The following is a 12,537-nucleotide window of genomic DNA, read 5'->3' as shown; positions in this document are numbered from 1 at the left end:
TCTCCCTGGATGTCCAGAATCTTAAGGCAGTTACGGGTAGGCACAGTTTGGCTTTGGATTACCTGCTGGCAGCACAGGAAGGCGAGTGTAAGGCCCTGGGACTGGACCTCGATGACGAATGCGTAATGTTACTTCCTGACTCCTCCAATAACATGACCAAAATTCTGCTTGATATGTCTAAGCTCTCTAATACTCTCAGCCCTAGTGACGATGATGTTCTGACCAGGATGGGTAAATGGTTCACTGGGAAATTTGGAAATGTTATGGGCATCTTATCATTTGTAGTTCCTGTGTTGATAGGCTTTTACTGTTTTTTTGTTGTCTTGGTAAATGGGCAGTGAAGAAGACCATGCCTGGTTTAATGGTATTGGCTTTACCTGCCTCCTACGATGAACTGGAGTTGACCCCAGCTATGACCCTCCTGCTTTCCCAACTGACCCAGAGGATGATTACTATACTACCTACAGTTGAAGTCGGAAGTTTACATACGCTTACGTTGGAGTCATTAAAACTCGTTTTTCAACCACTCCACAAACTTCTTGTTAACAAACTATAGTTTTGGCAAGTCGGTTAGGACATCTACTTTGTGCATGACACAAGTAATTTTTCCAACAATTGTTTACAGACAGATTATTTCACTTAGAATTCACTGTATCACAATTCCAGTGGGTCAGAAGTTTACATACACTAAATTGACTGTGCCTTTAAACAGCTTGGAAAATTCCAGAAAATGATGTCATGGCTTTAGAAGCTTCTGATAGGCTAATTGAGAACATTGGAGTCAATTGGAGGTGTACCTGTGGATGTATTTCAAGGCCTACCTTCAAACTCAGTGCCTCTTTGCTTGACATCATGGGGAAATCAAAATAAATCAGTCAAGGCCTCAGAAAAAAGTTGTAGACCTCCACAAGTCTGGTTCATACTTGAGAGCAATTTCCAAATGCCTGAAGGTACCACATTCATCTGTACAAACAATACTACGCAAGTATAAACACCATGGGACCACTCAGCCGTTATACCGCTCAGGAAGGAGATGCGTTCTGTCTCCTAGAAATGAACATACTTTGGTGTGAAAAGTGCCAATCAATCCCAGAACAACAGCAAAGGACGTTGTAAAGATGCTGGAGGAAACAGGTACAAAAGTATCTATACCCACAGTAAAACGAGTCCTATATTGACATAACCTGAAAGGCTGCTCAGCAAGGAAGAAGCCACTGCTCCAAAATGATGAAACAAAAATAGAACTGTTTGGCCATAATGACCATCGTTACGTTTGGAGGAAAAAGGGGAGGCTTGCAAGCCAAAGAACACCATCCCAACCGTGAAGAACAGGGGTGGCAGCATCATGTTGTGGGGGTGCTTTGCTGCAGGAGGGACTTGGTGCACTTCACAAAATAGATGGCATCATGAGGCAGGAAAATGATGTTGATATATTGAAGCAACATCTCAAGACATCAGTCAGGAAGTTAAAGCTTGGTCGCAAATGGGTCTTCCAAATGGACAATGACCCCAAGCATACTTCCAAAGTTGTGGTAAAATGGCTTAAGGACAACAAAGTCAAGGTATTGGAGTGGCCATCACAAAGCCCTGACCTCAATCCTATAGAAAATGTGTGGGCAGAACTGAAAAAGTGTGTGCGAGCAAGGAGGCCTGCAAACCTGACTCAGTTACACCAGCTCTGTCAGGAGGAATGAGCCAAAATTCACCCAACTTATTGTGGGAAGCTTGTGGAAGGCTACCCGAAACGTTTGACCCAAGATCAACAATTTAAAGGCAATGCTACCAAATACACTCACTTAGTATGTAAACTTCTGACCCACTGGGACGGTGATGAAAGAAATAAAAGCTGAAATAAATCAAACATTCTCTCTACTATTATTCTGACATTTCACATTCTTTAAAATAAAGTGGTGATCCTGACTGACCTAAGACAGGGAATTTTTACTAGGATTAAATGTCAGGAATTGTGAAAAACTGAGTTTGAATGTATTTGGCCAAGGTGTATGTAAACTTCCGGCTTCAACTGTAAATAGGAATGCAAGAACACAAAACAGCAGGATGTGTAAACATATGCTCTGATAAAAGCATATCAACAAATGCAATAATAATACAGGGTAACAAGGATATTCACACATCAGCAATGTAAACATCCTGAAGGCCAATCGGACTGAGAGGGCCAGCCTTTTTTACACTGGCTGTTGATGATAAGCATATTCCGTTCATATCCATATGTGAACCATTTTAGGAAGCTAGGCGTATGTCGCAAGTCACGACTTCACAGGAGAGCCGTTTGAATGTAAAAAAAAATAAAAAAGGTTTTATCAAAATGCGTTTTTTGGCAGAAATGCCTTCTCGAACATGTGAACTTTCATGCCATCTGTAAATACGAATAAAGTTGTTAAATTACGAGCTTAGTTGGTTTAGCCAAAGAAAAATAAAGGAACCTTCCTGCTAGCCATGATTGGCTGAGATAATGAGTGGGCTGGACATGCCAAGAGATGAGTTTCAGATTGGTCTACGGTGTAACATCTTGTGTCTATAAAATGAGCTGCTCGTTATGCGTACATAATCCTTTCTACTGCAGTTGCTTTTCAAAAGATATTATGTTAGCCATGGAGAACTGCAAATATGTTGCTACTGCTCTCAGTAACATTGCCGCCCTGAATTTATCAGGCGCTATCGACAACGGTCAGTGAAAAAAAGTTGTGATGGACTACTTTCTGGAGGACGATCATGCCATGCTGACTCTCTCGGACTCTGAAAACTGAATCAGACGATGAGGAAATCCCCGATTTAGGTAAAAAAAAATGTATTGTAGAAGACATTATAGAGTCTTCTGATGACAGTGATGGGGAAGGAACGGCGATCAATGAACTGTGTGTAATGTTAGTGATGTTTTCTCAGAGTGCCAGTACGGATTGCTAGTTATTGCCTAATGTTAGCTAGCTAACATTGAACCTATTTGGTTAACTTTAGCTAGCTATGACAATCGGTTTGTATTGCTAGTACCTCTAAGGCTTGGGATTATAGTTCATTGTTTAGCTAGCTAGCTAACGTTAACGTTACATGTCTAAACAAAAGACCCCAAGTTAAAGATTGCTGTTAGCTAACTAACGTTAGCTGAGGTTAGATGGCTGGCATGCTAGCTAACATTAACTTACGTGTATGAACTGTGCAACGTTAGTGATGTTTTCTCAGAATGCCATTTCACATTGCTAGTTAGATTATAGCCTAATGTTAGCTAGCTAACATTGAACTTATTTGGTTAACTTTTTTATTTTACTTATTTTTATTGACCCTTTGTTTAACTAGGAAAGTCAGTTAAGAACAAATTCTTGTTTACAATGATGGCCTACCCCGGCCAAACCCAGACAACGCTGGGCCAATTGTGCGCCCTATTGTGCACCGCCCAATCACAGCCGAATGTGATACAGCCTGGAACTTTAGCTAGCTATGACAATCGGTTTGTATTGCTAGTACTTTATGGATTGGGCTTATTGTTCATTATTTAGATAGCTACACATCTAAACAAAATACCAAGTTAAAGCTTGCTGTTAGCTAGATAACGTTAGATGGCTGGCTAGCTAACATTACGTGTATGAACTGTGTGTAGTGATATCTCAGAATGCCATTTCATATCTATTGTATAACAATTATAAAATATTTGTATCTGGAATTTGTCTTTCAGCATCAGTAGAACATGCCTGACTCTACCCCACCAGTCATACAAGGAGAATGTTCTAATGCCTCCCATCAAAAAGAGAGCTGGCCCAAGCAAGCACAGGTTACACCTGAAGCATGAGGACTTGCAGCAAGTGGTGAACTTCAACAACTACGCAGAGGATAATGCAATAGTATTACCAGGACACCACCCAGGACACAAACTCTTTGGTGGAAAGCTGCTGCCATCCCATGTGACAAAAGCAGCAGTGTGGCGTCTCTACAAGGAATCTGTCTCAGGGGGCCCCTACTGAACCAGCAAACAGTCTGGACCTTCACTTCCAAGATCAAAGGCCACACCAAGTTTGCCCCCGACTGGTGCTTCGGCCTCATCAAGCAGCGCTTCAGAAAGACCAGAGTGAACACTGTCTGAGATTGCTGGTGTTGTGAAGTACAGCACTGTGATAGGGGTCAACATCCCACAGCTGGTTGGACTGGAGGATGATACGGTGCTGGTGGAAAGCTATGGCCGGCAACAACACTTGACTTCGTACTTCAGGCCGCTGCCACAGATCAAGCAGTACCAGCACTTCAGGTGAAAATCATTTTCATTGCATTGTATGAGGTTATTCTTCTTATCTAAACTTGGGAGGTGAATTGATGTTGTGCAATGCTGACCATCCTTCCTCCCATAGATGGTCTGCCTGTACAAGCACCACCTGGACTGGACACAGCTAGACAAACTTACAGTTTTGAGAATATTATATGGACATCACATGCCCTGCACCAAAGTCAGGACAGAAACATGCGTGGTTCAGATGGACCAGTCATTAGCACTATCTGCAGTGCCTCTATTCAAATGACTCTCTCCTAACATATGTTGCTGCTACAATTTTTTCTATCCTGCTGCTCAGCCTCTTTACCCCTGATTGTATGCATATAACTACCTCGTCTATCACTATCTATTGATATTGTTCTTGTACATACTGTATATTATTTTATTTATATTGACACTATTTCTGATATTGCTACGATGCAACTAACCATTTGGCTGTACTGTTTACACCTTCTGTAGAGACCCATCCACTTAGCAAAATATTGATATATAAAATGAATATTGATATGTGTGGTCGTAACATGATTTTGTGACATACCACAACAATATCATGTAACTGTATCAAGTGTCCACCACATATGGCGCATGCATCTTTATGTACATGTGCACCTCACTCAGGTTTCAACTCAGGTTGCATGGCCTTACCATGTGATAAGTGCGTGTGTAACAGTATATAAAGTATGCTAATGTACTGGCGTGAAGGCATTTGGGCAATGGTGTAAAGTACTTTAGTACTTTAAAATATTTTAAAGTACTTTAGTACTTTAAAATATTTTGGGGGGTTATCTGTACATTACTTTACCATTTATATTTTTGCCTACTTTTACTTCATTAGATTCTGAAATAAAATCATGTAAATTTTCCCTGACACCCAAAAGTACATTTTGACAGGAAAATTGTCCAATTCACACACTTATCAAGAGAACATCCCTGGTCATCCATACTGCATCTGATCTGGCAGACTCAATAAACAAATGCTTTGTTTGTAAATTATGGCTATCCATCAATATAAATAAAAATGGTGCAGTCTGGTTTAATAAGGAATTTTAAATGATTTATATTTTTACTAAAGTATGACTATTTAGTACTTTTTCCACCACTGGATGTGGCTGGGGGTTATAGCATTTTTCACATGACCCATCAATTTAGACGAGTGTGTCTGGGTGAGCGTCATCTAATATTTATAAAATATTTTATCTGGACACTTTCTGTTTACCTGGAATTGTTCTTTATTGTAGGCTACTACCACTTTTAATCTTTACTACACTACTCACTGTTTAGCACATGACCTCACATGTGAATCCTTAAAGAGATGGGTGGAGCTAGCTTAAGAGGGTGTGAACAATGCTGAATGGGTGTAGACAAAGCAGAGCTCTCCAGTAGGTACTAAAACATTCAAGGCCCTTTTCTCAAAAGTCAATTTACAAGTTCAACAACTTTCAAAGCAGAATTACTTTACAAGTTTTACTAAAAAATGCAGTGTATGATATCATTTTGTAGCTCTCAGTACCTACTTTTATCCGATGTAAAAAAAACATTTCAAATTCTGCTACATATTATTTGATTCAGTGATTGAAATTAAGACCCCATTCTCAGTAGCCTATTCCATATATTTATATATATTTAATACATTTTAGATGAAGGCGGTAACGTAACAAAATGTGGAAAAAGTCAAGGGGACTGAATACCTTCCGAATGCACTGTTCCTCGAAATTGCCTCGCTATTCATATTGGATAAATTAGTCTCTCAATTTGAACTAAGCAAGCTGCTAAATCATTCAGCTTACTTCTTGCCTAGGCTACTGTAGGCTATCTGAAATTAGATGTAGGCCTATCAGGGACTTTAGTCTACCTGCATCTAGCTAAGCAAATCGTGGCAAAGTTGAAGTCAGTAGTGGTCCATGTATCATCCGTTCATTGGTAATTCCATTCAAACCAGGAAGTACAAAAACTGGAACTAATTAATGTGTTTGGTTTGGTCATACAGTTGTCCATCATTATTCAATAATTGTTTAGCCCAGATAATGCTGTTGTCAAACCAGTTGTGGAAAAACAAAGACTTGTTTTTGTATTTTCTGTCTTTATTATTCCAGATGGTATATCTATGTGGTGAAAAATGTTTGTACATGAGGTTCCAAGTTAGAAGTACTTATGAAAGTTAGCAAGCTTAATAGGGATCTTACCCACATCAAAGTTGCATTTGAGTAAGAATTCTTGACCACCAATCTGTTGGAATATTAAATTAGGGATTATATTCCTAATGCAATCCTTATTTCTTGTGTGACCAATAAAAAAAAATGAGAAATTGGGCATCCTTGTTTAGTTCCACATCTAATGTCGAATCTCTGAAGTTCCATGGGATAATGTAACAGAACTCTTACTATTATTGTAAAGTGCCTTAATTACACTTTGAAAATATTGACCAAAACCAAAAAATCTAAGAGTCAAAAAGTAAATAATGTTCAACTGTATCAAAAGCCTTGTAAAAGTCTACAAATAAAATAAAGCCATCTTCCATAATGTGCTCATTGTAGTCTATTAAGTTCAATACTAGTTGAATATTATTACATGCATGTCTGCCCTTCATAAAACCAGACTGGGTATCATCAATGATTTGGTCAAGACCTTGAAGTCTTTCTGCAAAGATGGATGCAAGTATCTTTCCACCATTGTTCATTAATGTGATTGGTCTACAATATTCTAACATCCTAGGATCTTTGTTTGGTTTGGGGATTACAGAACTGAGGCCTGTCATAGAAACAGGCAGGTCCCCTAAATCAATTGCCTCCTTAAAAACATGAAATATAAATTCAACAATATCCTCCTGAAAATATGTATAGAATCAAGGCCAGCATTCCCTGGAGATTTGTTATCTTTTAACTTGCTGATGAATTTATTTCTATTAATGAAATAAAAAATGTATCACAAGACTTTTTAATGACTTCATCTATGAATTTTGCATAATATTTGACAGAGTCTAGAAAGGCAGATATGTCACTAGTAGGACAGGCATTACTGGTGTAAAGATTTCCATAGAATTCTGAAACATACCTTTGGGGTTTTCATTTTCTTTGCCATCTATATTAAGCTTATGAATAGAGGTAAATTCAGAATTTCTCTCTAAATTGTAAAAGTATTTTGTGTTTTTTTCACCATCAACTAGAGGTCGACCGATTAATCGGAATGGCCGATTAATTAGGGCCGATTTCAAGTTTTCATAACAATCGGTAATCGGTATTTTTGGCCACCATTTAAAAATAAAAAATTTAAACACCTTTATTTAATAACTAGGCAAGTCAAATTAAGAACACATTCTTATTTACAATGACGGCCTAGAAACGGGGGTTAACTGCCTTGTTCAGGGGGGATTCGTTTTTGCAACCTTCGGTTACCAGTCCAACGCTCTAACCACCTGCCTTACATTGCACTCCACAAGGATTAACAGGCTGACTACCTGTTACGCGAGGGCAGCAAGAAGCAAAGGTAAGTTGTTAGCTAGCATTAGACTTATAAAAAACTATCAATCTTAACATAATCACTAGTTAACTACACATGGTTGATGATATTACTAGTTTATCTAACGTGTCCTGCGTTGCATATAATCGATGCGGTGCCTGTTAATTTTCATTGAATCACAGCCTACTTCGACAAACGGGTGTTGATTTAACAAGCGCATTTGCGAACAAAGTACTGTCGTTGCACCAATGTACCTAACCATAAACATCAATGCCTAACAGGAATATTTAGACTTAGCCACCCGTTAGATAAAATACGTCACTGAAAGAAAAAAACTTTTGTTTTCGAGAGGATAGTTTCCGGATTCGACCATATTAATGACCTAAGGCTGGTATTTCTGTGTGTTTATTATATTATAATTAAGTCTATGATTTGATAGAGCAGTCTGACTGAGCGGTGGTAGGCAGCAGCAGGCTCGTAAGCATTCATTCAAACAGCCCTTCGCTGTGCTTCAAGCATTGCGCTGTTTATGACTTCAACCTGGGTGGGTATAATTTGTGGAACATTCCAACAGGAATCTATTCCAAAAACTTCGTAAATAACAAGGTTTCCAAAAAACAACGCATACAAAGTTGTATAGCGGCAGAATAAGATACTGGGTAGGGAGTGGTCTATTTCATTGCGTTTTTCACTCATCACGTTTATTCCGAAAAATGTCTGTCCTCACATGACTGTTTGCCTATGGATAAACATTAAGAATAAGCTACGTGGTGAGTTGATGCCTATTCGGCAGCTAGTTAGCTAGGTTTGTATGCATTGCTACTTTGTATGCGTTGTTGGTTGGCAACCTTTTACTTTACGTTTTTTGGAACAGATTCCTGTTGGAACGTTCCACAAATTATACCCACCCCTTCAAGCCTATCAACTCCCAAGATTAGGCTGGTGTAACCGATGTGAAATGGCTAGCTAGTTAGCCGGGTGCACGCTAATAGCGTTTCAAATGTCACTCGCTCTGAGACTTGGAGTAATTGTTTCCCTTCCTCTGCATGGGTAACGCTGCTTCGAGGGTGGCTGTTGTCGATGTGTTCCTGGTTCAAGCCCAGGTAGGAGCGAGGAGAGGGACGGAAGCTATACTGTTACACTGGCAATACTAAAGTGCTTATAAGAACATCCAATAGTCAAAGGTATATGAAATACAAATCGTATAGAGAGAAATAGTCCTATAATAACTACAACCTAAAACTTCTTACCTGGGAATATTGAAGACTCATGTTAAAAGGAACCACCAGCTTTCATATGTTCCCATGTTCTGAGCAAGGCACCTAAACATGAGCTTTCTTACATGGCACATATTGCACTTTTACTTTCTTCTCCAACACTTTGTTTAGCATTATTTAAACCAAATTGAACATGTTTCATTATTTGAGGCTAAATTGATTTTTTTGATGTATTATATTAAGTTAAAATAAGTGTTCATTCAGTATTGTTGTAATTGTCATTATTACCAAAAAATTTATTCATTGGCCGATTAAATCGGTATCGACCCTTTTTTGGTCCGCCAATAATCGGTATCGGCGTTGAAAAATCATAAGCGGTCGACCTCTACCATCAACCATCTCCTTCTTGATCTTACAAATGCCCCTTTTGCTCTCTCTCCATACATTTGGTCCATTTCTAGTTGTAAAGAGAATAACTGACCCTTTCCTTCTTCATTAAGGGCCTCCATAGAGATTAGAGAAAGTATTTCCCAAGTTGATCTTCCCTCAATCTTTTAAGTTCAACAATTACTTTACCTCTCTTCATGACTGTTTGTCTTATTTCATACTTCATTATTTCCCAATAATGCCAACAAGACTTAAATAGTTGGGCTTTGCTCCAATTTTCTTGTATAATATCTTTGGCATCCATCTTGAAATTATCATCTTCCAACAGTCTACTATTGAGTTTACAATAACTGCGATTTGTTTTATTAACTTCAGATCCATTAATATTTAAAGATACAAATATCACTTTATGATTAGTAAGAATGAATGGTTCAAAGGATACCTTGAGTACAGTGTTATCTAATGAATTAGAAATCAACCAGAACTCATTTCTTGACTGTCTGGACATGTCCTTGTTACTCCAAGTGAAGTCCCTTTTATCTGGATATTTAGATCTCCAATTATTGACTAATCCAAGACAATGATTATTAAATTTAGGATTAACAATGCTGGATATGTTAGGAGGGGGATATGTGTCTATCATCACAATAGATACAGAATTAAAATCTCCACCTAAGATAATTTTGATATCCTGAAATACACATATAACTCCATTAATCTCTTCTTCAAATTCTTGAAATAATATCCTGTTGTTTTGTTTGTTGTTGGATGCATAAATATTCCCTAATAAAAACATTTCACTGTTGAAATTCACTTTTAAAATTAACCAACGTCCAGAGTGGTGTCTTACGACTGATGACCTTCCCTTTAAATGCACCTCTTAAAACTGCTACACCTGCAGAGTGGTTGTTGCCATATGATAACCAGATATCGTTACCCCATAGATTTTTCCAAAAAGGTCGATTGGAAGGACAAGCATGAGTCTCTTGTAGAAAGTAAAAGTCTGCATTAAACCTTTTGCAATACAGGACAATAGCCTTACGTTTGAGTAAATTACAAATACCCCTGATATTAATTGAACAAACAGATAGACAAACTTCAAACAACAACCTTGTTATGCTAATATAAGCTTTTCCTAAGGATATGTATCTCAAACGGTTTCCATACCATTGTTAACCCCTCCAACAAAAAACTAAGAAATACTGGTCAAAAAGTTTCCAAATTGTTCTTACTCCCACAAGGGGGAGACATTGTGTAGACCTTACAATAAGCAGTTATTCACCCATAGTTAGTGTTTACTTTAACAGTTTTCAGTTCATCCTTTTCTCATTCAAGTGTTTGTGTAAATTCTTTACAATGAAAGGCTGCATTTCACCTGGCAATTAGGCAGTGTTTAGGCCTCCCAGTTCTGTCCAAATTAGAGGTCAGATCCTCCGTGAACCTCCATTTTTGCTTGATGAGGAACTCACAATCCAGGGAAGAATTGAGAATTATTCATCAAGCAAAAATTGAGGTTCACGGAGGATCTGGGTGCTTGTTTACAGTTTGGGCTGAGAAAGGGAAAGGGTTAGATAGACATTTGTGTGACAGGAATATAAAAATAGTAATATTAGCTAAGATGCTTAACTTACCATGAAGTTAGCATGCCAATAGAACATACTCAACAACTGAGCAAAGTTGGCTTGCACTACCTGACTAGCTAGCTAGCAGACTGGATAGCCAGCCCTACATGGCTACTGGCTATAGTCATGCTAGCTAGTAGTAACTAGCTAGTGGAAGTAAGTCAGTCCCTCAACCTGCTACAAGATGAAGCTGCCCAGCCAGAGGTACCTGCTACAGAAAGGTGATATTTATACATTACTTTCTGTAGCTAACTTAGCTAGATCTTCTGTCTGGCTGATGCTCATTGATGGAGTAGGCTAATAATTTACTGTAGTTACTGTAAATGGCTATCCCTACCTCTGCGGAAGCACAGTTCCCGCTCAGCCCAGTCAAAACTGTTCGCTGCTCTGGCACCCCAATGGTGGAACAAGCTCCCTCACGACGCCAGGACAGCGGAGTCAATCACCACCTTCTGGAGACACCTGAAACCCCACCTCTTTAAGGAATACCTGGGATAGGATAAAGTAATCCTTCCAACTTGTTACCTGTGTGTTAAAATACTGCATCCCTTTCACATAATTTAATGATCCCTCCACTGCCACATGCTCTCGCGCTTTCTCTCCAGCATACATTAGGGGAATTTTCTTTGGTGTTGTCACCAATCTCCAGTGGTGTAAAGTACTTAAGTAAAAATACTTTAAAGTACTACTTAAGTCGTTTTTTGGGGTATCTGTACTTTACTATTTATATTTTTGACAACTTTTACTCCACTGCATTCCTAAAGAAAATAATGTACTTTTTACTCTTTATATTTTGAATGATTAGCAGGACAGGAAAATTGTCTAATTCACGCACTTATGAAGAGAACATCCCTGGTCATCCCTACTGCCTCTGATCTGGCAGACTACTAAACACAAATGCTTTGTTTGTGAATTTAGTCTGAGTGTTGAACTGTGCCCCTGGCTATCCGTAAATTAAAAAACAAGAAAATCTTGTCTGGTTTGCTTAATATAAGACATTTTAAATGACTTATACTTTTACTTTTGATACTTAAGTACATTTAAAACCAAATACTTTTAGAATTTTACTCAATTAGTATTTTACTGGGTGACTTTCACTTTTACTTGAGTCATTTTCTTTTAAGGTATCTTTACTTTTACTCAAGTATAAAAATGGTGTACTTTTTACACCACTGCCAATCTCGTGCTGCCAGACAACATCAATGACTTTATCCCCCTGATCTTAAACTTTGCTAACTCTTGTTCAACTGCTCTTTGATTAAATTGGTTTAATGAAATGTTTACATTAGCTTGAAGTGTGTTTTTTTAACTGAAAGTTGACAGATGACACTGAGTTAGAAGTTTCAAAGGGTAACTTGAAGCATAAAGCCACATTTTCCAGTAGTTTTTTTGCCTCCAAGTAAAACAAAATTACACACACCAATCCCTGTCCTAATTTCAGCAATGTGTACTGATGTGGTATATCTTTAAAAAAAAAAAAAAGTAAATATTGCTCGTGTGCCCCTGGTCTGGAAATTCTGTCATATTTTTTTACATCTATTTTCAACATCAGTACAAAACTGTTCTGGCTGCTCCTATA

At 38.3% G+C, this 12,537-nt stretch overlaps 1 long non-coding RNA gene across 1 annotated transcript; it reads left to right on the top strand.

Moving 5' to 3' along the window:
* The first annotated feature begins 2,508 nt into the window (after positions 1-2,508).
* On the top strand, positions 2,509-4,671 carry LOC123728951 (uncharacterized). The gene is made up of 3 exons (XR_006760636.1): positions 2,509-2,797; positions 3,689-4,255; positions 4,356-4,671. It is a non-coding gene; the product is annotated as an uncharacterized lncRNA (long non-coding RNA).
* The last annotated feature ends 7,866 nt before the right edge of the window (positions 4,672-12,537 follow it).

Source organism: Salmo salar, chromosome ssa19 (genome assembly GCF_905237065.1).
Source record: "Salmo salar chromosome ssa19, Ssal_v3.1, whole genome shotgun sequence".
NCBI classification, from domain to species: Eukaryota; Metazoa; Chordata; class Actinopteri; order Salmoniformes; family Salmonidae; genus Salmo; species Salmo salar.
The sequence above is the reverse complement of the archived record's forward strand: the minus strand, read 5'-3'. Positions and strand labels throughout refer to the sequence as shown.